The sequence below is a fragment of the Ixodes scapularis genome, unplaced genomic scaffold (assembly GCF_016920785.2).
Source record: "Ixodes scapularis isolate PalLabHiFi unplaced genomic scaffold, ASM1692078v2 PGA_scaffold1__304_contigs__length_218370807, whole genome shotgun sequence".
NCBI lineage: Eukaryota > Metazoa > Arthropoda > Arachnida > Ixodida > Ixodidae > Ixodes > Ixodes scapularis.
Genome location: NW_024609846.1, coordinates 31,663,326 through 31,690,348, shown reverse-complemented (window position 1 = coordinate 31,690,348; position 27,023 = coordinate 31,663,326). Strand labels below are relative to the sequence as shown.

At 44.6% G+C, this 27,023-nt stretch overlaps 1 non-coding gene across 1 annotated transcript; it reads left to right on the top strand.

Annotated features, from left to right (window-relative positions):
• Positions 1–24,768: 24,768 nt before the first annotated feature.
• On the top strand, positions 24,769–24,841 carry Trnam-cau. Its single transcript has one exon. It is a non-coding gene; the product is annotated as a tRNA-Met (tRNA).
• Positions 24,842–27,023: the final 2,182 nt, after the last annotated feature.

Here is a 27,023-nt window from a genome sequence, read left to right as displayed (position 1 = left end):
CGTCCTGAACTTCTCTCCAAGGGCTGCTGTATTGAACCACCTCCTTAGAAAGGACTCAAAATGGAGATGGGGAACGGACGAAGACGCCTCTTTTGCGGATCCCCAAAAAGCTCTTTCAGAACCACCAACGCTACCACACTTCATGGACGACGGACCTACATTCCTCCACACAGATGCCAGTGGAGAAGGGTTAGGTGTTGTTCTTCTACAACTAGGCAAAGATAGTCTCGAATGTCCCGTCTCCTACGCAAGCAGGAAGCCAATACCCCTGTCAGACGACGTCCTAAATCTCCTTTTCATTAACTGTTCTTTTCGCTGAAGGTTATTCTGCTAAAGGAGCTCCTGTCACACGGCCGGCAAAAGGCTATTCATCACCGATATTGATTCCTTTGGGGCCGGCCACACGGAGTTAAAACCGAAACCAAAAATATGATTAAAATATTTTATAATCGTTTAAAACATTGCAATTTAAGGGGTTTTTTTTACGAATTATTTTTGAAACGCAAACGGCGATCGCGGTAGGGCACCTTACGTGGGCGCTGCCATTTTGAAAAAAGTTTGTTATGACGTCACGAAAAAGACGCTCTCGCATTGACTCGCGTGGTAACACCACTTCCTTTGAGCGGCCCTTGCCGATGTTTTTCTTAAGTTGTATGACCGAGCTTCTTTCCGGAAAAGGACACTTTAGGGGTGACGTGTACGGCACGAACTTCTCCTATTAGAAGATTGTCCTTTCCTCTAAAGCGGTCCGTCCAAACCTAAAAGTCGGTGCCGCTCTTTCGAACTGGATTGCGTCGCTGTGGTGCGGGCTGTTAAAAAGTTTCGCCCTTGCTTGTACGGCAAAGCATTTACAATAATCACTAACAACTGTGCCTTGCAGTAGCCCCACTCAAAGAGTGACCGCACGCAGAAACTTGCTCGATGTGCCTTGAAGCTTCAAGAGTACGATTTTTTAATTGTTCATCGAAGCGGGAAACACCACCAAGGCGCCGATTTCATTTCACGCAGTCGTGTGGGTAACGCTCCCGCGGATTTAGCGTTAACGCTAGTTGACCTGCTGGCAGGAAATTCAGCGGACGTGGAGGCATCGAGTATATTCGATAATCACAGAGACGTACAATACGACTTATTTCCGCTAAAGAGACGATGCCTAGGAAATCTACGTGCGCGCTATCAGCTGCACGACGGAATCCTGTGTCATCGATTACGACAGTCAGATTTGTGGCTGCCTGTTGTGCCCAAAGCTTTACGTAGCCGCATCATGCTCATGTGCCGCGACGCCCCGCGATATCAGGTCATCTGGGACAGCATCGAAGATTAGAAAATATCGCAGGGAGGTTTTGGTGGCTCGCGCCAAAGAGGATGTTCAACATTACGTCTCCTTTTGCACAACGTGTCAGATGCAAAAAACACCGCCGCACCCCCATAAAAATGAAACTTAGCAAATTCCTCCTCCAGGCAGCCCGTTCGAAATTATAGGAACCGATAACGTCGGTTCATTCCCAAAGACGGCGTCAGGCACTAGGTACATCGTTGTTGTGACTGTATACCTAACAAAGTGGGTGAAGGTTGAAGTAGTCCCTATCACGGGTGCCACTCACCTCATCACATTTCTTAACAAGCTTGTGCTAGACCATTGATCATACATGGGTAAATTACTTTCAAAATGTACTTTAACTACAATTACAATTACTTTGCTTCAAAAGTAGTTTAACTACGATTACAATTACTACCATGTGAAAAGTAATTAATTACGATTACAAATTACTCTAAAATGTAAAGCAATTACTTTACAATTATTTCTGAGAGTGACCCGACTTGGGCCATATAACTATAAGCGAGTTGCATAGAATGCAACGTATTTGTTCATTCCTTGCCCCAATGTTTGAAGAGGCTTAGGCGTCGCTGCATAAATGCCACAAATCGTACTTTTCTTCTCTGAATTTCGTTAAATTCAGAATGGAACTTGACAGATTGAGGCAAAGAAGTACTATGTTCTTATATTTTTAATAAATAATAATCAATTGGTTCATATGCTGGAAGACGCTAGATCGCTAAAGAAAAAATTGAGTTGAGGGTTTTGTGAGCCTGGCAAACAAAAATGCGACAATTAGCCACATATGAACATTTTACAAGTGTTAACATAAACTAAAATCAACAAGTGCTAATATGACTGCATTCACATACAAAAATCATGATATTGTAAATTATTTACATGAGTTGAAATTATAATGACTCAGAAATATATAAGAACCGAATCGGGGCTCCCGAATCATTGGTAAAAACATTCACAGCTGCCAGGTCAGTCTCCAAAGTGCTACTGCAAAAAATATACGGAGTAAAACCAACAGTAAATAAACTCGAAAATCATACAAAGATACATATATGCGACAATACTAGATGAAAGACGTAACAAATGGACAAAAAAAAAACTTTATAGACGAATAAAATTTCCAAGCTCAACTTAAAGCTGAAGCTCATTTTTTCCAATTTTTTGGCAAGTCTACGGTATAGTTTTTTGCTCGCACAGCAGACGACGCAACATGGCGCCGTTGAGGTAGGCTCCAAAGAGGATTGTCTCTCAACCCGCAGTGGAAGCAACAAAACAACAAACAATGCGGCGCTATTTATGTTGTGCGTGTGTGGGAGTGCGTGTCTTTGTTCGTGTGTTTCACCGAGAGCTAGGCCGCTTGTGCGATCGCTGATGCTTTCAGAGAGGTTCCGTCGGCGGCGCAAAGTTTTGCAAAAGTAATTGTAATTGTGCCTGAAATTTTGCAATTACCGACGCTAGAAAGTAATTAAATTACAATTACAATTCCTTTTGGCCGAAAGTAATTAATTACAATTACAAATTACCAAGAAAAGTAATTAAATTACAGTAATTCAATTACTGTAATTGAATTACTACCCAAGTATGCCATAGATCTCCAAGCCTGAAAATTTCTGATCGAAGAACGCCGTTCATGTCCGGACTGTTTGAACGAGCACTGCAGGACTATGGAATCTGACACGCACAAGCATTCCCATACCATCCCCAAACGAATGGACTCGTGGAACGAACTTACACCTGTGTTCGCACTGAGCACCTCCCGCCAAGAAGCCACCTGTCGGACGCTGTTTGAGCTGGTGTACGGCAAACTTGCCGCTCTTCCTCGAGAATCTACGATGAACGCAACGTGGACCCATCGGAGCCAAGAGTATGCCCAGGGCTTCGACCGCCGAGTGAGGGAGGCCCGAGAACGAGCCCGCCTCGCAATCCTGTACAAGCAGTCCAAACTTTCTTTCTGAACGCTTGAGTATACGACGACGCCGCACAAGTTATTTCAAACAGGCGACCTGGTACTTGTGCGAAGGCATATGCGTCGGCCACGTCCGTCAGAGAAGCTCTTGGCGAGATGCTGTGGACCCTTTCGATCAAGAAAACAACTTCGACCTCTAACCTATCGTCTGGAAGAACTCTCGGTGCTTTGTCGACGAAACTAAACAAGTGTTTCCCACAAATGTCAGTTAGCTAAAGCTATACGTTACCCGAAAGAATATATATCTCGGTGCTATTCGAGAGAAACAGCTGTCCGGAATGGGGACGAGTGTAGCGCGCTAAAGGTTGAAGTACACGGTGTCACCAAAAACAAATTTTCATTTTTTTTTTTACGGCAAAAATAAACTAGGCATTGCCGAACGCTCATTCTCCGCCCAAAGGTAGCGTTAGAGGTCACAACCAGATGCCAAAGTTTCAGCCCGATCCGATACCTTAATCAAAAGTTATAAGTGATTTTCTGAAAATTTCAATGGGAAAATGGCGGCCGACGGAATTTTCGAATACATGGGGCTCTATGGCACCAGAAACCGAAAACGGGCAAAAATGGGCTCCACTGTCCTACTGAAATTTTCCGAAAATCACTTATAACTTTTGATTAACTTATCGGATCGGGCTGAAACTTTGGCATCTGGTTGTGACCTCTGGCGCTATCTTTGGGCGGAGAATGAGCGTTCGGCAATGCCTAGTTTATTTTTGCGGTAAAAAAAAATCCATTAATTTTTTTTGTGACACCCTGTAGAAGAGAAGGGCGAAGAGGAGAAAGAAGTATAAGCCGGGTGGGGCAGGTTCGATGGGCGAAAGTCGTGACGCCGGGCCCTCCCGGCGAAACGGTTGGGAATTATTAAAATTTTAAGTTTCCAAGTTGCTTTCTGGCGACGTTTTCATTTACCTACATATATATCTTGTAATTTCAAAGCAATTACAAATTGCTTTGCAATATTTGTTTTGTGTTTATAACTAATTTTTTTTTTCTTTGCGCGTCCTCGGAAAAGTACCTGCCCGATATATAAGGAATGGGCAGCGACTTTTACCTTCAAAGTACTATAAGTTTTCCAAGAAACACTCGACTCCAGGGACAACAAACCGTGTTCGCGCCCAGTCACTGGGTTTAAGGCTGGACTCTCACCGGCGGCCCTGCTAACCCTAAACGAGTGGACTGTGATTTCGATACGCCCAGCCTGCGTACGCCCAGTTTCAAACACTGCTGGCGGCTAAAGTCTCTTCTTTTCCCGCTGCATTTTGTGTTTCATGGTGCATGTATTTTCCCGAGGACATTAAGAAAGCATTGTACCACATTTAAAAAAAAAACAAAAAACTGGGAAGTATTTTTGCTGGCTTCGCGCGCGCGACACAACGAATGCGACTGAAATGTTAGTTGTCGTTTTTAATTTTACGATAAGTTTTGTCGGCACCACCCGATTAGCCGCGTGTCAAACGACAAAGCGCTTAGCTGCCGAAAATAATTTACAACAAAAGATAGCCGAAAGGCATAATTTTTCACGCCCATAAATAACGCGTTTACCGATGGACAGGGCACGGACATACAATTTAGCAAGTGTTAACATTCGAACAATATATTGTACGTACCACACAATGCAGCGTTATCCAAAAAGGATTTATTTGAGAAATATCTCAAATAACTCGGCACTACGGTGTCGACGACAGTCACATCTTAACGATCGGACAGGATCCAAGAGGACTTCGTTTTGGGGAGGGCTTCCTTTCTTCACACCATCACCAAGGCAAAGGAACGCTCTCGACTGACCCGTTCCCCCCGTCAACCCGAACAGGAGAGCTATTTTTGTCTGAGACAAAAGGCCTCTACGCGGATTATCTCTGGGAGGGGGGAGAACAGTTGTCATTGTTCGCAAACTCGCGTCGAAGGCCGTTCAATGTCCTTCCCCTCCTTCATTTCCCGTGAATGTCGAGCAGAAGCGCTTGAGAGGCAGGCATTTACCAGTTTTATTTCTCACAGTTAAAGATTACACAGAAAGGGTACGCAGCATGCATCAGAAAAATTAAGCGGAAACTTTCAAGATGGGCCAGTAAACTTCGAATGCAAAACCGCAAAAATCGAGGTAGAGGATCGCGCTGAGGGGGTTTCCACAGTTCAAGAGAGTGGCAGAAGCATTCTAGCTGACAGGGGGCGCGAGAGTCGCACCAGGCGCATCAGCATCAGCAACATGGCGGCGGCCTTGGAGCGTTTTTTGGAAAGGTGCTATGAAACACCCTGGGAGCAACATCATCTAGGGAGGTGTTGCTAGGGGGGGGGGGGGGGGGGGGGTAGGAAAGGAGAGAGAAGGGATGTTGGGGGGGGGGGAATTGGTGTGTCACGTGACGTATAAGGGGGGGGGGCTGGATGTCTGCTGGGCTTTCTGTGCATCCAGTCGATGTTTTGGTCCATGTTTTTTTGTTTCTTTGAGTGGGTTTTATTAAGTCCGTTTTCAATTAAATCCCGAGAATAAGACATTTGAATGTGGGACATATGCACACTTGATCAACCAGAATCTCAAAATTTCACATCGAATGGCTTCCCAGGAGACTTCTCGGATCTGCATGCGCTGTTAATGGGCAACAAGCAGGCTCTCTTGAAATGTCAAGAAAAAAATCCAGCGCCCTGCATGCTGTTCAAACCAGCAGTCGGAAGAGTTGAAAAGCCTGTCAACCGCTCACTTCCGGGACAAGTCGCTTACTTCCGGTGGCTTCATACCTGTGCTTAGTGTGCCATCCAGTCTCCTAGCGGAGATCAGTGCTCAAATCAGGCAACCTGTCGAGCAGCGAAGCTTGCTGCGCTTAGAGATAGAACCTGATACTTCTTGAACCAAACGTGAGCAAAAGAGGGGGTCTTGCCAGTTTCCGATTTGTGTACGCGAGTAGAAAATTGAGGGAGAAGAGAAAATGAAAGCGCGCGAAGACGTCAGAACGCAGAACTCGGGTTAGAATGACTAGTGGGTAGACAAAGCAAGCTGCCTTTGACTGTACTCACTCTACGAATGTTTTAGAACGCGTTGGAAGAGCGAGTATGCGTCCGACATAAAGATTCTTATGGCTGGTCCACACATTTGTGTTTGGGTGTGACCGACTACGTTGCAATAGCTTGTGACCGCTTACGACCAGATGGCGCCGTCTATCGTGTAGCCCTTCTGGTCTACGCATATTTCTTAATTTTTAAGCATCCTTCTTTTACCACGGGATTAAGGTTTAAGGGGATTAAGGTGAACGTTATAAGCGTCCATCTCTTAAGGCCAGTGCGTATATCTGATCCCTCAAAATTTTGCAAAGCCTTGAGTCGAGTCATACGAATAGGTGATGCCAGTGCGTTTTCTCGCCTCATGCTGTCAAAACGCAATTGGTCACACTGCAACTAAACTGTGGAAACCAGCATTTAGGGTGTTAATAATACGATAGCTAATGCAGTTACCCTGTACGTGGCACGGGCGCCTTTTTTCATCTTGAAAAGACCACGCTTTGTTTCTCTTTGTATAATTATTCCTCGAAATAAAAACTTTAAGTTCACATATCACAAAAAAAAGAATCCGATTTTGTTTTCATTTGTCTAATTATTTATTTACAAATACTGGTGGCAGCAACACTCAGCTTAAGCTAGAGAAGACTACAACAGGTGAGCAAGGGAGGACCGCATCATCTAACGCCGAGGGGGAGCGCTGCAGCCAGCGCAACGAGAAACCGGATTCGCCAAGACACGGCGATAGATGGCGGCAGTCATCCCTGTCAATTCAAACGAAAAACACAGAAGCAGCGCGGGTCCATCCGTTCCAACTACGCATAGCACATGTCGGGGCCCGTGGGACTTTCGCGGAGTGAGATGTATTCCCTTAGTAAAGTACTTGGCACGATCCTTTCTGCGGCGACAGCTCTCGTCCGAGCAGCCCTACTTAGCATTTTAATGCAATTAAATGCAAAGTTGCAAGCCAGCTGGCCAAGAATGACGAAAATAACCTCTGGAGTAGAAGAACAAGAGAGACAAAGGACAAACACAAATCTCCAAACACAGGTAACTGGTGCGCGACCGAAAAATCCGCCTGGTCCGAGTATCGAACCCGGGACCTCGAGAGGTCCCGGGTTCGATACTCGGACCAGACGAATTTTTTTGTTTGGAGATTTTTGTTTGTCCTTTGTCCCTCTTGTTCCCCTTCCCCAGAGCTTATTTTCGCAAACTTAGCAGTTTGCAGGAAAAAAGTACAAAAGCCGTTAAGGCGGAAACGTCCGCTGGATGACTGTCCAGCCTTGGTCACCCCACTGACGACAGAGATATTGAAGAGGCTTTTTGAAGAGTCGCGTCCCCCAGACTGAGAGAGATAATCATCCTCGGAGAAAAATCCCTGTTCAAGCAGGACGGCGATTGCAAAGTCAAACACCAAAGAGAGAAAAAAAAAAAAAAAGTCCGGAAGTTATAGATACAGAACCTCAGTCGCTTGTCAATAAACCGGCGCGAACAAAGACTAGCGGCAGTGTGTTACGGGGAAGTTGTCACGCCGGGAAAATTCCACGCTGCAACGTTTCAAGAGGGGTCGTCAAGGGGCGAAGAGGAACTTGAATAATTAGCAAACGACATGCATTGCAGTCAAACCAAGTTTCGGCTAATGTCTGTGAGACTCAATTGTAAGCTTTGATCCTCTTCTCTCTGTTATTTATTTATTATTTTTTTTTTTGTGATGAATAGAGCCAGTAACCAAAGTAAATACTTTGGTTACTGGAGTCCGGGTACGCCAACATCTGATGTTCTGAATTGTAAAAATAACATACAAAGATCGTTTTAGTTAGGTATATTATTACCTAAAATAACATCTCCGAATCAAATCCTCAATAGGAGGTGTATGCTCTCGCAATAACACGATGACAGCATGAATTTAGTTGGAACTAGGGGTATATGGTGATTAAGCATTTTTAACCCATTAATCAGTCGCCTTAGTCGATCAGCCGGCGTAATATATGGAGGATGGTAAAACTTTAAAAATGCTGCGAAGTACTAATTATTTTATTGTACGCCTGCGCAATGCAGTTGCTTGAGAAGTACATCAAGTTCCTATCCGAAGTGTCTCGAGAGATGTAACCATCTATGTCGCTACGATACCTTTTTCTACTACAATGAACCGATCAGCTTTTCTTCATGTGACCGCAGGAAACTAACTTCTTGCCGGTTCGAGACATTGCGTAATAAAAAAAAAAAAAAAATGTAGGCGCAGCACGCCGGCAGTTTGCCGATCTCCAAGGAAACTGTTGTTTTCTAAATATGGTGATTTATGGCGACCTTTTGCAGACTACTTCTGTTTGGTTTAGTACTTTTGACGCTATTAATAGTAATAATAATAACTTTAGTTACCATGTAAGTATGGAGGGAGCTGAGGGGAAAAAAGCTGTCCGAGCAGCTTGGCTGGTCCTCAGCTCCCAATAAGTACAACAAACCAGGGTGCGAAAATAAAGTATCATAAGAAATTATAAAATAATGCGAGGTACTTCAAGCATAAAAACAACAAAACCACCAACAAATCTGCATTGTCTTGCTTCATATCTCTGCGCATATTTAGACGCCGGTTAGCGGATTTCTTTTTGATGAGTCCTACAGGGTCCTCCCGACAGCTAAGAAGGGTTTGCGTTTGTTTGATCACTCTTATTTGAGGGGTGGGTCGGTGATTAATGCATTTATGCAATAATTTCACGGCCCTGGTGAAGACACGTTTTGAATATATTGTAATTAGTGATGAAAATGGTGCAACTTGAAACTTGTAATTTCAATGTAAAAAAAATGATCATTAAAAAAATCGAATAATCAAATATATTTAATTTAAAATTTAAATCACTTTCTATTTTTTACTAGATGTATTTATAAACGTAGCGGATATATTTTTAGTGCGCCACCTCACTGAAAGCAGTGTGGAAGGAGACATTCAATGTAAACTTACTTATGTCAAAAAGTACAGTTCAACTATGACTGTTTTAGTTTTGATCCGGATAACGAATAGAAAACGAGGATGATTTAAAAAGCAAAAAAATAAACGCCATACTTTTTTTTTTTTTTTAGGTTTGAGTGTAAATATAAGGAAACTTTGTACAAACAATTCGGAAATTTGTTTCAACTCTTGAAAGCAGAAAACCAAATAGTCATCCGTCGTTTTCGAGCACGTACAGTACCATTACGGCCATTGCCTGCTCTAGACACAATATAAGCGTTTTCCAGGAGGCACGAAAAGTGCAAAGTAACCAAAGAAAAAAAAAAAAGACTTCAACGGCGTAGATTTTGAGGGTTTTGAACTTGAGCATAGGTTACGAGTCCACTCTTGGCAATTATACCATCTCTTAGTTCCTAAAGTGTGCAAGGCGGTGGCATATGGGCAAATGGAGGAGAAGGCAAGATTGTGCAGACCAACCTTAGACGTGGACCTTTCTCTGACTGCCTCTCTGAGAGTCACTACCTCGTGCACGCGCATTCTTTTCTTGATTTGCTTGCAATAGTAAGTCACGTGACTGAACGCCCTGGTCCACTCAGAAGAGTACCGCTTTTTGCTTGCCTTCAACCTGATATAGATAATTGTTGCTTCGTAAATATTTCATTTTGATACGAAATAAACAAATAGATGTATATACAAAGAAACAAGCGGTGAATAAACGATAATAAATGTGTATATTTCTGAGGTCATTTTTTGCGGAAAATGCTCAATTTAAATCATCACAGGATAATCAGTGTAATATAAGTCACGATATAAATAATCGTGACTTATAGCTCTAGGGAATGTGCGCGATATAAACCGTGATCACGATTTAAATAATTTTGATTTTTATTCTCTGCCCTGCTTGTAAATTTATATTTGGAAATTCATCAATATAGTGTCTTGTTCGCGGAAAAGTTACATAATTAACGAACGTATGAGATCATTCATATAACTCGGAGACATACATGACTTTGTGAAAGAAATGGGCCGTGTTACTAAAATAGTCTTTATTCTGTGAAGGTATTTCAATACAAAAATTGTACACGTATTTCTGTAGCTCATGTATAGTGCCGTCACGTCTGACGTCTCAGAAACACTTTTTAGTAACATCAACTCACCCCTAAAAGAAAAATAAAATCAGGAAGCTAATTTTGATTAAAACATTTTTGGTACTTTAACGGGCACAGAATTCCGACGCAACCTGCACTTGAGCATTATAGTGGCATTATGCTCAAGAATTCTGATAATTATTACAACCAACACTGTGAGTTCTTTTGTGCGTTTTTTTTTTCAGATATTTTTACAGGTCCTACAGATACCCCAAAAAAGATTCTGTTGATACCACTACAGATACCCAACAAGCTTCTGTTGATACCGCTACAAGATACCCGACAAACTTTAATCACGTTGGAGACAAAAACAGTCAGACATTTTTGTTTAAAATGCTTTGCAATGAGTTAAATAGTGTGTCGGTCTCAGTTGCGTGTTCTGTACAGTTAGTTTAGCGCGGATTTACGATCTAATAACTAAGGTTGCGAATGTCGCCAAATTTGACCAAAGCTGTTACACAGACTTTATGGGTTTTCCAAACATCTGAAGAAGTAAAAAAAAACAGAACGTAAAGAACAGTGCTTACGTCACTCTTTATATTTCTCTATTCAAAGTGTATTAATTAATAAAGACGCCACTTCAAAAAATAAGACCCCTTCTCGCGTCACGTTTGGTACTGTGAGTCGTAAATTCGCGAAAATCAAGTCACGCCTTTCGAAAGACACGCCACAAAATGTAAAGCAAATTTGAACGGACGCCGAAAAAACCTCAAAGCTGCGCGACGACACAGCGCAAACACGACATCGACGCTTTTTCCCATTCTACTCAGACAAGGCACTCGAGAATCGGATTGCGCCACTTAGATAGGTATCTCGAGTGGGCACCACTCCACTACTCACTTTCAATGACATCCTGTCAATTCAAAGAGAACAGTAGGAAAGCCAAAGCCGCTCGTTGTTCTGGCTAATTGTGCCACACTGTGCGCTCGTACGTACATACTTATGTCCTTGTAAGCGCGCACATTCTATTTATCGAGAGTAGAAGCGAATATTATCTCCGCAGTTACAGCTTGCCGTGAAGAGCAAAGTGCAACCCCGACAAGTGCCTACTTAGACGTCCGTGAGCACCTCCTTATCTCTTCCGCTCTTCTTCGAGGACTTCCTCTGACTTCCGTTGCTAATCATGTACTGTACTTCCGATATCTCGCCGAGCTGCAGCTATATATAGTACCATAGAACACACGCCCTTATAAAAAAAAGAAAAAAAACATGTTCCCTCTATACTTTATTTCGTGAAACCTCGGGAAAGAGCGAATGCCACGGATTCCTTGAGCCGTTCAAAGTGACAGAGCGAAGCACGTGATAGCTCTCTAGAGGAGGAGAGGTACTCCAGCGATGTGTTGTAACGAGCTTCGCTTCAACACACTGATTGGCTCCCTGGGGCCTTCGTCTTCGCCGATTTCACAGTTAGGGCAAAACATAGCATCGAAGCTGCGTGAGTTACAGTATTCATTGTCGCCACATTTTTTTTCACACTTTCTCAAATCGTATCGTGAACGATCGTTACAACCCACAGCTTTTAACCGATGATGGAGGAATTTCTGCTGTTTACATGGCGGAAAGTTAGTCTGCCCCGGTCTCATATCTCTGCCACACATGAAATCATTCAACCAGACAATTGCTAGCCATGGGCTCTATAATGTGCATCACGGAGTGGTAATCACACGAACGCACGCCGGTACGATGCTCGTCCAGATTGAAACGGGAAAGGGAGGGGATCGAGACCAGGACCCTTGGGCTGTGCAGCGCAAGAATTTGATCCACGTGCTCCGACCCATGGTGTGCTAACACCCTCGGCCACGACACCCGAAGAAATGTGATTGTGGAGCTCCTCTTTTCGGATAAGGCCAGAAGGATATAAGTCATAGAGCAGACAAAAATAAAATCATTCACGGCGCAAAAAAAAGAAAAAAAAAGTAAAGAGAGTTTAGCTTTTACTGATAATACACTGGTTGTACTACAGTTGCTAAACACAAAATGACAGTTGCGATTTTGTGTTGATAGAGAGTTTGCCCTCACCAGGATCCTAACTGCTGCATGCAGTCTAATTTACAGCGAACTAAGCATTGTACTTGAGTAACAGAACTTATAGACAATTCCACTGTTTACGAAAATCACAGTTCACACGTGCTAGGTCACAGGCTAACCAGTTGCGCTCACCGTTGCCGCCGTGGCAGAAAACGATCGTGCGAAACTCAGATACGTACACTGCAATAAACGTGCCCTGAGATGGAATCAGCTGGCGTTGCGAAAATTACCTGATTTGGAAAACCTTTTATACGGAACACGCTAGACAGCGGAAACTGACGCACCTTCTTGAAAGACACTCGCAGGAAGGGGCGCGCAACACAAGCAAAACTTGACGCTTCAACTCAGCCCGATTACAGAGTGTCAGCATTTTATTTTGTGTGTCTTTGTGTTTTAAGCCGAGGATTGAGGTACTGTAGGCCACGACTTCGTCGGTGTCCCTTTTCGTTACGCTTTCGTCATGTGTGCCATTTACGGAATCCAACTATGCCTCTGACGTTAATATTAAAATGCAAAGCGTCGTTCACAAAACCACAGTTACAGAGGGAGCACGCCAAGCTCAGGAGGGCTGGGAGATCGAAGTTCGAACGTGATTGCCCAAAGTTGAGGGCGTGGCATTATTCTTAATTCCGGACTTAATGGTTTACTCAGATGGTGGCATACAAAGTAATAGCTTCTCCCATAGACGTTATTACAATCCTCACGACGCGTACAAAATATGGTACAAGGAGGAGACACAAAAGAGCATTGCGTGTCCCTGTGACCATCTTTTTGGCGCTTTAAATTTATTGCAATAGCGATCCTTTTGGCGCGTGCTCTGGAATTTCATGTTTTTGCATCTTCGGCCACGGTGACCGGCGCCTCGGAGCTGCAGTTGGCAGCGCGTCAAACTCCTAATCTGAAGTCCGTGAGTTCGAACCTCACCTAGGGTAGGTTTCCTTTTGCGTGCCGTGTATGCACGGAGGAAAATTTTAATCTGTGGAGCTGCCTGCTGTCCTCAAAAACATAAAATTCAAAATTGTTCTTATCGTCTTTAACTTGCACTTGTCATGTGGGCATCAAGTTTAGGAAAAGCGACAGAACAGTCGGCGACGAAACAACGCATCGACAAAACGGCAAGAGCCAAAATATCACGCACGTTGCTGAGTTGCATTAGCTACAACGTGGCGCATATATTTTTTATTCGTCGCAGTTTAAACGGGCAGGGGTGGGAATTGAACGCAAGATTCCCGGGTTCTGCAGCGCGAGCTTTCGCTACACGTGCTCCGCAGCTCGGAGTAGGTGTAGCTAAATCTGCAGAACCCAGTCACAGTATACGTGACAGAATGAGAAGAGCAGGACGTCTCTTTCGGACGGCTCGCTGCCTTCCGCCGTGCTTTGGCTGCACGAGCACGCTCGAAGCTCACGAGAAGTCTTTTTGAAGGTAAGCTCGCGCTGCAAGAGGCGGGCAACAGAAATGCTTCCCTGTTTACTCCGTCGGTGACTATGGGCTTTATAAGTGCAAATGACTTCTAACATTCTGGATCTCTTTACGTAAAAGGGGCACATCTAGTGAAGCTAAATATATCTGGCAGTAGTCTAACGTTTCAGAAATCCACGCGTCTCAATGAGCAAAACTTGAAAGACGCGCACACACGAGCTGATGTAACTTGAACGTAATGACAAAAACCCTGAGTAAGGGAAGGACAGCACACGTGAAAAGTGTCGATGTTTTTATCATTAGACATATTAACGTTTCTAGAAACAATGACCCTGTGACGGAGGCCTATTTCAAAGAAGGCGCCGTAAAATTGAGGCTTCGGTTGTTGGTAGAAAAATCTCCAGGTGGTTTATATTGACCTAAAGTTCTTCACTGACGTATGCCAGATGCTCTGCGTTTATCTGACTCGTAAACATCTAAGATTTACTTTACCATTGTTCCATCTACAAAGAGAGCTGCGGCCCCAAAGCATCAATTTATTTTTGTCCTTCAGCATTGCCGACATATCTCTCAACTGAATAGTTAAGTTAGCTTCGCGTGCGTATATCGAGTTCAATTTCTCAAACAGATATCTTTTGTTAGGATCCCAGCCGGTTGTGGTTCTTGCAGGGGGAGTTTGCTATCTCGGGCTCGGGGGGAATGGGGGAATCTGAGTTGACCCGCCAACCCATTCCCTCGAAACATTATCTGCAACTCGGTAGAGGATATATAAAGCATATGATTAAGCTCGACCAGGTTCAAAAGAAACCCCTTCGTCGATTTTGCGTACTAGCTGAATGTTCCGATGTATTGTTTTGTACATGATGAGTAATTCCGGATAATAATTGTTGAGCATTAGGCTGCAATTTTTTTTTTAAATTCTGTTGCGAATTAATTGAACAAAATACGCTCACTAGACACAATCAACCGATCACAACATTTTGCCATGTGTGTCCAAAATCGTTTTCCAGGTTGCATATTGATTTTTTCCTTGAATTTGCGAGAAATATTATTTTCGAGTATTTGGAACGAAGGGCGTGCTGGTAAGGGTAATATGAATCATGGGAAGAACATGGTAAATGTTCTCCCCGTATAAATATTGGGAAATCGCCTTAAAGGCCCTTGTGTTTCATGTTCTTCACATTATTTATATTGGGGAGTAATTTCACTTTACGCATCTTGACATGCTGCCGACTTTTTGAAGCACTTTATGATGGTGTATTTGAACATCAAAGAATTATCCTATGATGTAATGGTGTAATGACTATTTTATAACTACCAATGCTAGTAATATCGCGTCGAAAAGCTTACAAGTAATGCCGATGAAGTTCACACTTCTCGGAAAATATACAATCGAAAATACGGAACTACAGCACTAAAATCCGAAGTCGGTCCTGGAATGCGTTCGCTATAGAAGCTCAGCGTGCCCTTCAGTATAGAACTGAGAATATGATTACGTCTGAATTATCATTAGTCCAAAACGTGGTACTAAAACAATTATATTATCAAATATATTTATAGATACAAATATTAGAGTATATAAAATAAAGTATATTAAAGAAAAGTGTTGTGGGGAACATTATTGAGATATTATGATGTTACGACATTCACCGATTAATTCACCTGAACTGCTGAGGGCTCTGCTCTGAAAAGATCATGCACGCAAAATCGGACATATTTTTTGTGCAAATGCTTAATATATTACGCTTCAACATATGTAAGGAATGTTACCCAAAAAGATTTTGCAAAAAAACAGAATATTTGAAGAGACAAAACGTTTTGAGTGCGCCAGAACAGCATATTCTATTTTTGAAGTTGGAGTTTATGTCATGTTTGGTGACTCCGACTACGCAAACTACAAATATATATAAAAAAAACTCAAATATTGTGCACTTATAACAAATCCCGAGAACTGTTTATTTGAATATGTACTGCATTGTAGGGGTTATATGTTTTGCGCCAAAAATGCCCAAACATGGCTCCTTTGGCGTTTTGTCACTAGATTTCTCAGCCTTTATTTACAAAAGTTAAGGAGCTAAACATTACAAATTATATCATACATTTTTATTAAAACGTTCTTTCGAGTCATGTATACATCATTGCTTTATCTCAAACTGAATTGCTGATGTCCCTTTAAACTTGTCCTGAAATACAAAATTGAAAACTTAAAAAAAATTAAATAACTTCAATTTTCTTAAAAATTTATAGTGATAGTTTTTTTTATCATACTTTTGTGTTTATTCATAAAAAAATATGTTTCATTATTTTTGTTTTCTTCAAAGTTACAGCGCTGCAGAGTGTACGTTCCACGCCGGCTCCAAACTTGTCCTAAAGAATGAAATTAAGAAATTTTAAGGGGCAAATTAAAAAAATATACATTTTCGATTTTTCTGAAATTCATAGTGAGAGTTCTTCACCATACTCTTGTGTTTATTCATGAAACGTTTTGCACCATTTTATTTCCTTCAAAGCTACAGCGTTGGGAAGTGTAGCTTCTACGCTTGCATTTTCGCCCAATGCCACAAACGTGATTATCTTTTGATTGTGTGTATTTTATTACTACATATTTTTTGTGCTGCATTCGGGTACCGGGCTCACGTTCAAGTATTCTGCTAATTAAAACAATGCCGGCGTTGTTTTTTTTTTTTTTTTTTTATTTTAGGAGCATTAGCCAAACATGCTTCACAAAAGCGGTACAACAAAAAAGTTGTGATTCCTACTAAAACTTTTTTTTATAGGGAGTACTAAAAAAGTAAGTACAGCGGTGAAAATTATATGCGAATATTTATACTTTTATTCGCGATGAAGTGGGAATGTTTGAGCCCATGTTTGTTACACTGCTATTCATGACGGTTGTACGTCCAGCTGACCAAGGTAAACGTGCGACATCACTGACAGACTTTCAGTAAGACGTCTATTAAGATTAAAAATATGAGTAATTATTGATCCTAATAAAATTTAAAAAAAAAAACATTAAAAAATAACGAAAGGAGATATCCAGCGTACTATAGTTTCAGCGTTGGCAGAAGGGCGTGTTGAGAAGTCCGCTTTTAGGACTCGCGGCGTTTCGCTTTTGACCCCGGCGTTGGCTCGTGGGGGCGTTGGCTCCCGGGGGTGAAAAGTGTTGCTTAGCACCGGTGTGCCGCCAGCGATCCAAAGCGATAGCACGTCCCTCTGCAAACTGCGTGCACGTGGGAAGAGGGTTCCAACGGATGCCCTTCGAAGCTCATGGGTCCATGGGTTTCTCCTCTTATGTGTCCTCCTCAAGGGAGGAGGACACATAAGGGGAGCAGGAGAGGATACGGAGGAAGAGGAGGAGAGGGTACGCAGTGGGTGGAGTGGAGGGCATGAATGAGGAGAAGGGGAGGATACGGAAGGGAGTACGAAGGAGCGGGAGTGGGTATGAAGAGAAGGGGAGGGTATGGAAGAGGGGGGGAGTGTCCCCTCCTCTTCCATCGCCTGGCACTGTGTGCATTGATTGTGTGTTGTCTGTGCGCAGCAGTGCGCATTGCATTTCGGTTGTCGCCCCACTTCGTTTACAGAAGGCAGCAAGGAGCAGGGAAATTTTTGTTTCCTCCAGTCGACATTGTGAATGAGGCGAGACACTCCAAGCAGGGAGGAGTGTCTCGCCTCTATAACTGCGTGCCGTGGGGGGGGGGGGGTCTGTATCTCCCCTCCTCCTCCTGGGTACCGAGGTGGAGGAGGGGAGGACACTAGGGAGGAGGACAGGGAAGAGGAGTAGGGGAGGATACGGAGGAAAAGGAGGGGAGGGTACGCAGGTGGAGGAGTAGAGGGTACGAAGGAGGAGGGGAGAGTATTGAGTACCTCTCCTCCTCCTCCTCCATACCCTCCCCTCTATACCGTCCCCTCCTCCACCTCAATAGCTGCGCTCTAATTTCGCATTACAGAGATTTGTGAACGTCTCATTTTTTCTCCCTCTCTTGGGTTACCACGTCTGTTTTGTTGCCGTGCTGTTTGGTCGTGGTGTCCATGTTCCACATCTCCGCAAGTTTCTTTAGCGAGTTCCATATCTGCACGACTTTCCTCCCAAACACAAAGGAAGATCCACATCTATGAGACTTTTTAGAGCACAGCTTTTAGGCGCCCGTTCTCGTGTTTCGCGGAGTCGGCGTCGCCATCGGAGTCGGCGTAACCGCGCTAAATTTAGCGGGAAAATCGACGTCACGTGACCTAAACACCAATTCAATTCTTCGCTAAATATAGAGGGGAAACTAAATTCCCCCGCTAAATTTAGCGAAAAATTTAGTTTCTCCGCTAGATTTAGCGGGAAATTGACGTCACGTGACCTCAACGCCAATTCAACCCTAGCGGGGAATTGCATTGGTGCCGAGGTCAATTTTCCCGCTAAATCTAGCGAAGAAACTGAACGTGTTCATAAGCGACGTGAGACCAAGTCATGTGGCTTCATTTTCCCCGATAAATGTAGCGGGGAAACTGAATAGGAGGAGGAGGAGAGGGTGCGGAGGAGGGTCATACTCTCCCCTCCGTACCCTCCTCTCCTCTTCCTCAAGAGCTGTGCTCTAATTTGTCATTACAAAAATTTGTAAACGTCTTTAATTTTTTTTTTCTAATTCCTCATATAGGGAGATTTTCTTAAAGCCACTTTGGAAGCTTCCACAAATGTAAACGTTTTATAACGAGAGCAAACTTTGCACTATTTACAGATGTGTTGAAAAAACAAAAGTTCCACAAAGAAGGGTTTGCCTTTCTGAAAAAAAAGTTTGACATATGGGGAATCTTATTTCCACGAATGTCCTCCAGCTAGAAACGACAAATTTGAACTAATGTAATAATAAATGTAAGAAGGTTAATGATCAGTTTTTTTGTTTTTTTTCAAGATGGGATTGGTGCTATATAACTTATAGAAATGATATAAACAGGTGCATCATTTACGAATGAGCGAATGTTGGGGTAAAAAGATGGGATGCGACACTTCATGGAAGATTTACTTTCAATGCGATGATAGCTGCGAAATATGAGCACTGAATCTTTGAAGCGTCTCTAGTTTAGAAGCGAGTTTCGTCTGAGCAGGATCCTAAATCGCAGAACCATAGTATTATTCGAGCCAACAAAGGATTTGTGCAAAAGTACTTCAGGGAAGACGGGAACCTGCACGTGTTTAAGGAGTTGCCTTAATTAGAAGCTCTCTATTCACTACCCACTGGGTACGGCAGCTGAACTGCCCTCTTGAATGACGATCAGAAAAGATAAGAACACGCAAAACTAAACGCTTCAACCCAGCCCCAAAACAGACCTCGTCAGCATTTTATTCTTTTGTGATCAATGTTCTTTGTGCTTTAATCTGTGGCTCGTGATACTACCGTTCACGACTTAGTGTATCGTTTTTTTCCCTCGTCGCACGTTCCATTTCAAAAATTCAGTCGTGCATCTGAATTTATTATTATAATTTAATAAATGTTTCATGACGTAATAGACGCGGAGGGATCATGCCTCAGGAGCTAGGGACTCCGATCGAGACGGTTAAAAGTTGATGACGCGACGCGGCACTGTTCTTCTTTTCGGGGCTTATGTTTTAATAGAATAATTTGCGAAGTATATACCGCTCCTAATTCTCACATACTTTAGTACAATCCCAATGACGTGTATGAAATATTGTGCAAGGAGGAGAAAGTCAGGAGCATAGTGCGTATACTAACTGTGGGTGCGTTTTTTGGTGCCTTACATTTATTGCAATATCGAACTTACTTAACGCATGCTCTGAGATTTCGATTTCTTTTTCCGTGGCCAGGTGGATTGTCATCGCGGTGCCGCAATATACTACTTCCATAAAGCCCTGCATGCAGCCTGGCGCGCGTTGCACTCTGGGAACTAGTTGGCCAGGGAGGAGAGTGCCATGGTTTCGGTTTCGATCGACACGTTGACAAGAGATTGTACGCAGAGCGTGAACTATAAACGGCCGTTATTTTATGTTTTCTGGTCTCGAGAGCGTCATTTGTGGTCTCTAAACTAACCTAAATGGTCAGACCTCGAAGCTTTAGCACAAGCCCGAGACGTATAGCTTGTCTTAACGCATGCTTGTTCTAGTTTTGTACTTGTGCCTTTCCGTTAGCGTTTCAAGATATGTGGACTAGCCAGTGCTGGGAATCTCGACGCTGCGAAGCACGGGGATCTTGCTTGTATACGAATCAACAAGCTGTAGCGACCAATAAGTATGCATACATCGAGCTCGCGCCTTTACATTAGTATTGTTGATCAGGTAGTTTGTTTGTTTCGTGCGTTCATAGACGAAATATAACTTTTTGCAATTACTGTTTTTCTTAATACGCCTGAGTACGCAAGGTAAAACTCGGAGGCGCCATTGAAAAGCTCCTTTGAACACACTTCTCATCGCTTATCTGTACTGCCCTGCAGCACTGCACGAATTCGTGAAGTCCCCACCCGCTTGCATTTCAGTAATATTCAACATCGCGTATGCGCATAAAGTTATCCTGCAATCATATAGGCACATTCGCACATACAAACCGTTTTAAGAAAGCAAAAGTCGAGCACTTGCGTAAAGAATGTCGCACCATTTGGTGGAAGTGCGCCGGACCAAGCCGGACGGGCGTGAACCCCGGAGCGCCAAACGAACGAAATTATTCAAAGCGCATTTGACGCTTGCTAATGGCCATAATATTTGTTATGTCTTTGCTTTCTTCCTCTCTGAGTATGCCGAGATAGTTTCAGACACACCGTTCAGGCACAGATATTGGGCGTCAGTAAAAGGTCGTCCAAAAAGGCTTAGCGAGGAGTAGGGGACGATTGTTAGGGCCTCCGTCGTAGCTAGCCGATCTCAGCGTTTGCGAAAACTTAATCTTACATCTTGTAAACCCTGAGATGGGGAACGATAAAAAAACGGACAAACCAACTATCAGCATAAAATTTGAGTGTGAGATATGTGATGACACAAGGAAGACATCATAGTAACTTTTGTGCAGTAGTGAGGTCGAATTTATTGCGTTTCCTTAAAAGTTAATGCGCCAACGCTGGCTCAACTTTGATACTCCTGTGAGGATGCGTCTTGCTTTTCGCCCTATGAAGTAACAAGAAGCGGACGTTTGGCAAACAAAATACGTGTAGGGCTCAAGGTGACCAAATTTCTGTTGTAGTTCACTGGTACTAGACGGGATTACTGACACGAGCTCAAAGATGCACTCGTGGGGTAAGGTGACTTATACCCGTGCCACACGGGCAACTCGAATGCCATTTACAACGAATGACATTTGAACCATCGGCCAATCAGCGTGCGACACTCCGAGCGTGGGGCGTTCCACGCGAGACAGATCGCGAGCCGATTCGTTGATCACACGAATGTCATTCGTCGTAAATGGCATTCCAGTTGCCCGTGTGGCACGGGTATAATCCACGTCTTACTACGTTTGCATACGCGCGCACGATATCCGGTGTTTCGGGAACCAAGGAAAGTGCCGCTGTCTTCGTTTTTGTATCGCTCGAGAATGAGTGTATTGTACATTCGTGAAAAGTCAGATAGTCGAAAACGCAAGCAGCGCGTTCGGTCGCGGCGTGATAGTATGAGATGAAGCTGCTCAGTCGAAACCGAAACTGAGTGGCCAACTAGTTCTCAGAGTGCACTGCGTGGTATTTCGCCGCGATGGGGCGCGTCTGTTTTGGGAGAAGTCTATTGGAAGCGTGTCAGTCACAATCTCAAGGCCATGAGTTCAAACCTCGCGCAGTATTTTTCTTTTCTCCTGCTGTGTCCCCACATCTGTGGAGGTTTCCCCTGTCTTCCTGAAAATTAAGTTCCACGTTTTGGTAGTCATTGTGGAAGTTTTTTTAGAGCGCAGCTCTTAGGTGCCCATTTCCGGGTTGAACGGCGTCGGCGTCGCCGTCGGCGTCGTCGGCAGCGTAACCGCGCGTTGCATTATGGGACGAGTTAGCGGGGAAATTTTCCCGCTAACACTAGCGAGTTAAGTTTCTTCGCTAAATTTAGCGGAGAAATTGACGTCACGTGACCTCAACACCAATTCAGTTTCCCTGCTAAATTTAGCGGGAAAAATGACGCGACGAATTCGAGTCACGTCACTTACGAGCAAATTCAGCGACAGGAGGAGATGAGGAGGAAAGGAGGAGAAGGAGGGAAGGAGGAGGAGGAGAGTAGGGGGAGGGCAGGAGGAGGAGGAGGGCAGGATACAGAGGAGAAGGAGTGGCATACCCTTTCCTCCTTACCCTCCCTTCCTCCACCTCAAGGGCTGCGCTCTAGTTTCGCGTTACAGAGATTTGTAAAAGTCTAATTTTTTCTTCTTCATATAGATACTAAGTTTCACATCACTGTATTTATGTTTCAAGAGGAAAATTCCGCATATCTCCAACTAATTACCTCATAGACACAAGAAAGTTATTCGCTCTTTCTCGCGTGGGTTGAAACGGGATGGCGCCAAGGTGCAGATAGACCCCAACAACTTCCGGTTTTTAACTAGACGCCGGGTTTCGTGCAGCATTTACGAGATCAAATATACGCTCTGTTTTCGGGAAATAGTCGCTTCTCCACTCTTACGTATAATTCGATCTTACGGTAAAAAGAAAATTAAAGCTGTTTACAACACCCTGTAACGCCGAATTGGAGCGCAGCTCTTGAGGAGGAGGAGGGAAGGGTACTGAGGAAAGGGTATATCCCTCCTCCTCACCTCCTCATCCTCCCTGTTACTCCTCCTCCCCTCCTCCCTCCTCTTCCTCCTCCTTCTCCTTCACCTCCTCCTACCCTGAAATTTGCGCGTGTGGGATACTTAAATTTTCCGAACCCTGCACACCTGTCGTTACAGTCGCAAGAAGACTTTTCAGTTATGCGGCATGTTGACTTGGTTTGGGGGCGAACATTGTGCGTACCCTACTGCGTTTGTACGTGGACACGTTGCTCGGGTCGAGAACGTCGAGGAGTTGCGAGACGCGTTGACGGCGTACTTCTATTACTCGATCCAGGCCAGCCTTGACATCAGCTGGAATAGCTTTTGGTTATGCGGTGTCGGGATTTGGCCGGGGGAGAACTCTAACGTGCGTGGATGCACTTATCGCGGTTGTCGAGCCCGTGCGGGGTTCGGCGCGGACCGCCATTACGCGCTCGTCGCTCCTGTTGGGTGGTCGCCTCCAAGCAGTGAAGCGGTAACATCTCGTACATGCTCAGACCTTACGTAAATAGCCGTGTGAATAGGCTGTCCAATGAGATCTGCTGTTCGCACGATCTAGATACTGTCCCCTTGGTACTGGTGTAAGTGGCCGGTACCACGCAACAACGGCCTCTCAGTAAGGTGATTATCCCTTCTGATTAAGGCGTGCTGGGTAGCTTGGCTGTAGCGTGTTTGTAGCTCGGGTGTCGCGAACGCCGAGTGCATGAGTGCCTGTCAGTAGACGAGGACGCTGGCGCGGGATTCGGCGGGAGACAGACGATGGCGCGGGAAAAGTGCGGGCAAGACGTTGAGTGGCGGACTCGACGAACGGACCGGACGGCGACCCTGGACGACGACGTCCCCATGACGCGGTGTGGACAACCACCGCTGGGACATGGAGCAACTGCGTAGCAGCGGACTTTACCCCGGCATCGCTGATAACCGTTCCCCGTTCCCCGCTCCCGAAACCCCCCAGGCAATAAGTGAGTGAATAAACCATTTTGCCTAGAGCGAAGTATTGCTGTGTCATATTCATCCGGGACAAGGGTCTGAGGGAATCGGAGTTAGAAGCCCGCAAGGTTGACGCGCGTATTGACGTCTGCGCTTCAGACCAATGGGAGCGTCGCTAAGATACAAGTCAAGCCACGATACTATGTTGTCAATGTTAAGAACGTAACTTGTGCAAGAGCTGTTGAGTGAAAATCATTATGAAAGGAAATGGTACGGTGATGAAATGGTTGTAATATGCCGTACACACGTCAAGTAAGACGTGAAGGACGACGTAAAAAACGACGTTTAGTACACCTGTAGGACGACTTATAGGACGACCTCAAGATCGCCGTCTAGGATGACCTCTAGGACGACCTCAAGGACGACGTCGAGGACGACTTAAGTGACGGCGTTAGGACGACGTAAGGGACGACCTTAAGAACGACGACTAGGACGACGTCCTGGTGGCTGACGTTGAGAACGATGTCTGGGACGACCTCAAGGACAACGTTTTGAACGACGTCCTAAAGGACGACGTCAAGAACGGTGTTTAAAACGACCTCCAGAACGACGTCTAGGACGACCTCAAAAACGACGTCGTCCTCAAACGGTTTACGCGACTTACTCGACCGGCTTACGCGAACAGGGCTTATGCAACCGGCGCTTACGAGGTTACGCGACCGGTCCTTACGCTTCATTACAGCCACGGGGCGTTACGTGACCTTGATAACGGGACTTCAAGCGTGGTTAGACCTATAAAGCTACCGCTTTAAAAAAAGACAACCTCAGCCTGATTAGAAGTATCAACCACTCTCTGCAGCACGCGAACAGTGTGTACACTCTGTTCGCTCTCAAGCTGAGACTACAGCCAATGCTACAAGCGAGCCATGGCCCACGCCCCTGACTTTGAGACGTGCATTTCTAGCGTGAGCGCTCGTTCTACCGCAGAACGTTTCAAAGCAGCGACGTCGTGCCACTGCGGTGGCGCTGCTGTCGGTACTGCGCATGCGTGGACGCTTTACTCTTCCCAAAATTGGTGTCTGCGCACGGGCAGTGCCCACACCTGGTGTGGGCAAAGTGGGCTTGTTTGAAACAGCCTAGAGTATAGAAGCCACTCCTGAAACCATGTTGCTTGTTGCGGAAGAAACTGTCTCCTTTGTCAAAAAGGACAGTTTTGCATATATCTGCACAATTTTTTCTCCACTGCGACCACTTCGACATAAAATTTTGAGTCCTACATATAAAACGTTTGAACCACATAGCTTTAACCGCCTCGGTAGCGCAGTAGGCAGCGCGTCAGTCTCATAATCTGAAGGTCGTGAGTTCGATCCTCACCCGGGGCAGGCGGTGTCACGCTTTTGTAACTTTTTACTCGGATGATTGATTGGACTTGGTGTTATTTTCGAACTTGTTCTTTTAATTAATTCTTCAGCACTATTTTACCTTAAAGGCCGACCTACAAAACCATTTTCCGCGGGAGAAGAGGTTTCCTCCTTGCCCACCAGAAAGGAGGAAACCCCTTCTCCTTTCCACAAAGACTAGCTTCCGGACCCACCCTTTTCAGGGGAGGAGGAGGAAGGAGTGCGAGAGGGGAGGGAGCGAAGGTCGTTGGGGAGCACTTTCCTACCCTGCGGAAAATAGTTTCGTAAGTCGGTCTTTAAAGTTGTGAGAGATATTAAAGGCTAACAGGTGAAACGCTGCTCTGCCAAAACACAAAACATTAATCACCGACATAAAAAGATAAAATAAAAAAATATTGCTTGGGCAGCATGAACTCCGCACTCCCCGTCCCCCCTCCCTTAGAAAATATTACAGAAATATCCATTGGTGGATTCTTGGAGAATGCGTAAGCATGACCCTCAGAAACGCCATATACGCCCCCCTTTTGAGATATGCTAATGCTGACCTCTTAACCTTTTTCTTTGGCTTCCTTTATTTCTGGCTGCCTCTTTTTGCCGTGTTACGGATCATTGTTGGCGTTTCCCAAATGGCGACGTGTGTGCAGTTTCCCAAGAGTCATGTTAACGAATTCCCTAAGGATCCCCCAATAAATCTTCCTGTATTTTTTTTCAGCACCTTTTTGTACTCTGCCCGTCAGAGTACGTTGACGCCTTTAGATACGGTCAACCAGATCACTCGTCGTGGACAGAGCCGCATACATCGTTTTAACTACACGCACAGATCACAGCTCACGCACCGCTACTACGGAAACCCAGAGTGAAGAACAACCGGCGACGGCGGAACGGCAACTGAGCATGCCCGCATTGCAACGCGCCGCGGCTCAACACCTTCTACATAACAAAGCCGTAGGGTTGAATAATAATTGGGGTTGTGTGGATATTTATACAGCGTGTAATTGGTCAGCCATTTCAAAGTTGCGACGAGTCACTCGCTGTAGGTGCGCATTTTAGCCAGTGAAGAACAACCGCTAGCCTGGGGTCTTTAACGTGCACCACGCAGTAGTGGTACACGACCGCACTCCGGTACGACGCTCATCCAGATCGAAACGGGCAGGGGTGGGGATTGACCCCAAGATCCCTGGGTTCAGTAGTGCTGAATAAGATGGCTACATCAAAGAAGGCCAACGCTGGGCACAGGTTGGACACGACGACTGCATCAAAGCTCGGCTCTAACTTGCCTGGAAGCCGAGTGCTGACGCTGCACTCATTTCCAATCTGTGTCCGGCGGTGGCTTTCTCTGGCGACGCTATTTCATTCAGAACTACGGCTTTGTTATCTCGAGGATGTTGCGCGTCGCCTCCTCCTCTCTGTCTCCGTGCCAGCTGTGCGTGTGACTTTGCCAAAAACAAAAGGGATCGTCTTGACAAAAACCCGGCGGTGTCTGCCAGTTTGTCAGCGCCGGGAAGAGAGGGAGATGTTGACGCGTGCTGACGTCAGCTTTTCGTACCAATGGAAGCGTCCACACGCTTCACCCTTTCTCCCTCCTTCTGGCTCTCTCCCCGGTGCTGACAAACGAACGACACCGCCGTGTTTTTGTCAGAACGAGCGTTCTAATGCTAACGCATAAATCAGGTAAGTTATGCAGGATGTTCCACTCTTTCGTCTACATGCAGACGGAATTGGGAATATTATTATTTTGTTTTTTTCGTGCATGAAAAGGTGCGTTCTTGAACGTTTATGCTCAATACTACGAGTATTCATTATGCTAGACGGCATATGCCCAGCAGGTCATGTAAAGTCCCAAAATACTGGCTCTGATTTAGGGTTGTTGCGTCTTATCGACAGTAATGATAACTGAATTAAAGAAGTGCTTTCTTTCCTCAAAAGTCAAATGTAAAAAAAAAATCGCATCTAATTTCTTTTTAATTATATTGTCATTACGGTCATCACACAGCATCCATATATCAGTGCAATATCTGAAATGGCTGTCAATGAAGCGTTTGCTTTCAATTGTATCAATTGGCAGTTTAAATGCACCATCTTAACGAAATGACGCTTTGGTGAATATAATTTGACAAAACAATTTCCACTAAAAGCTTGCCAATGTTTTTTGTTTTTTTTATTA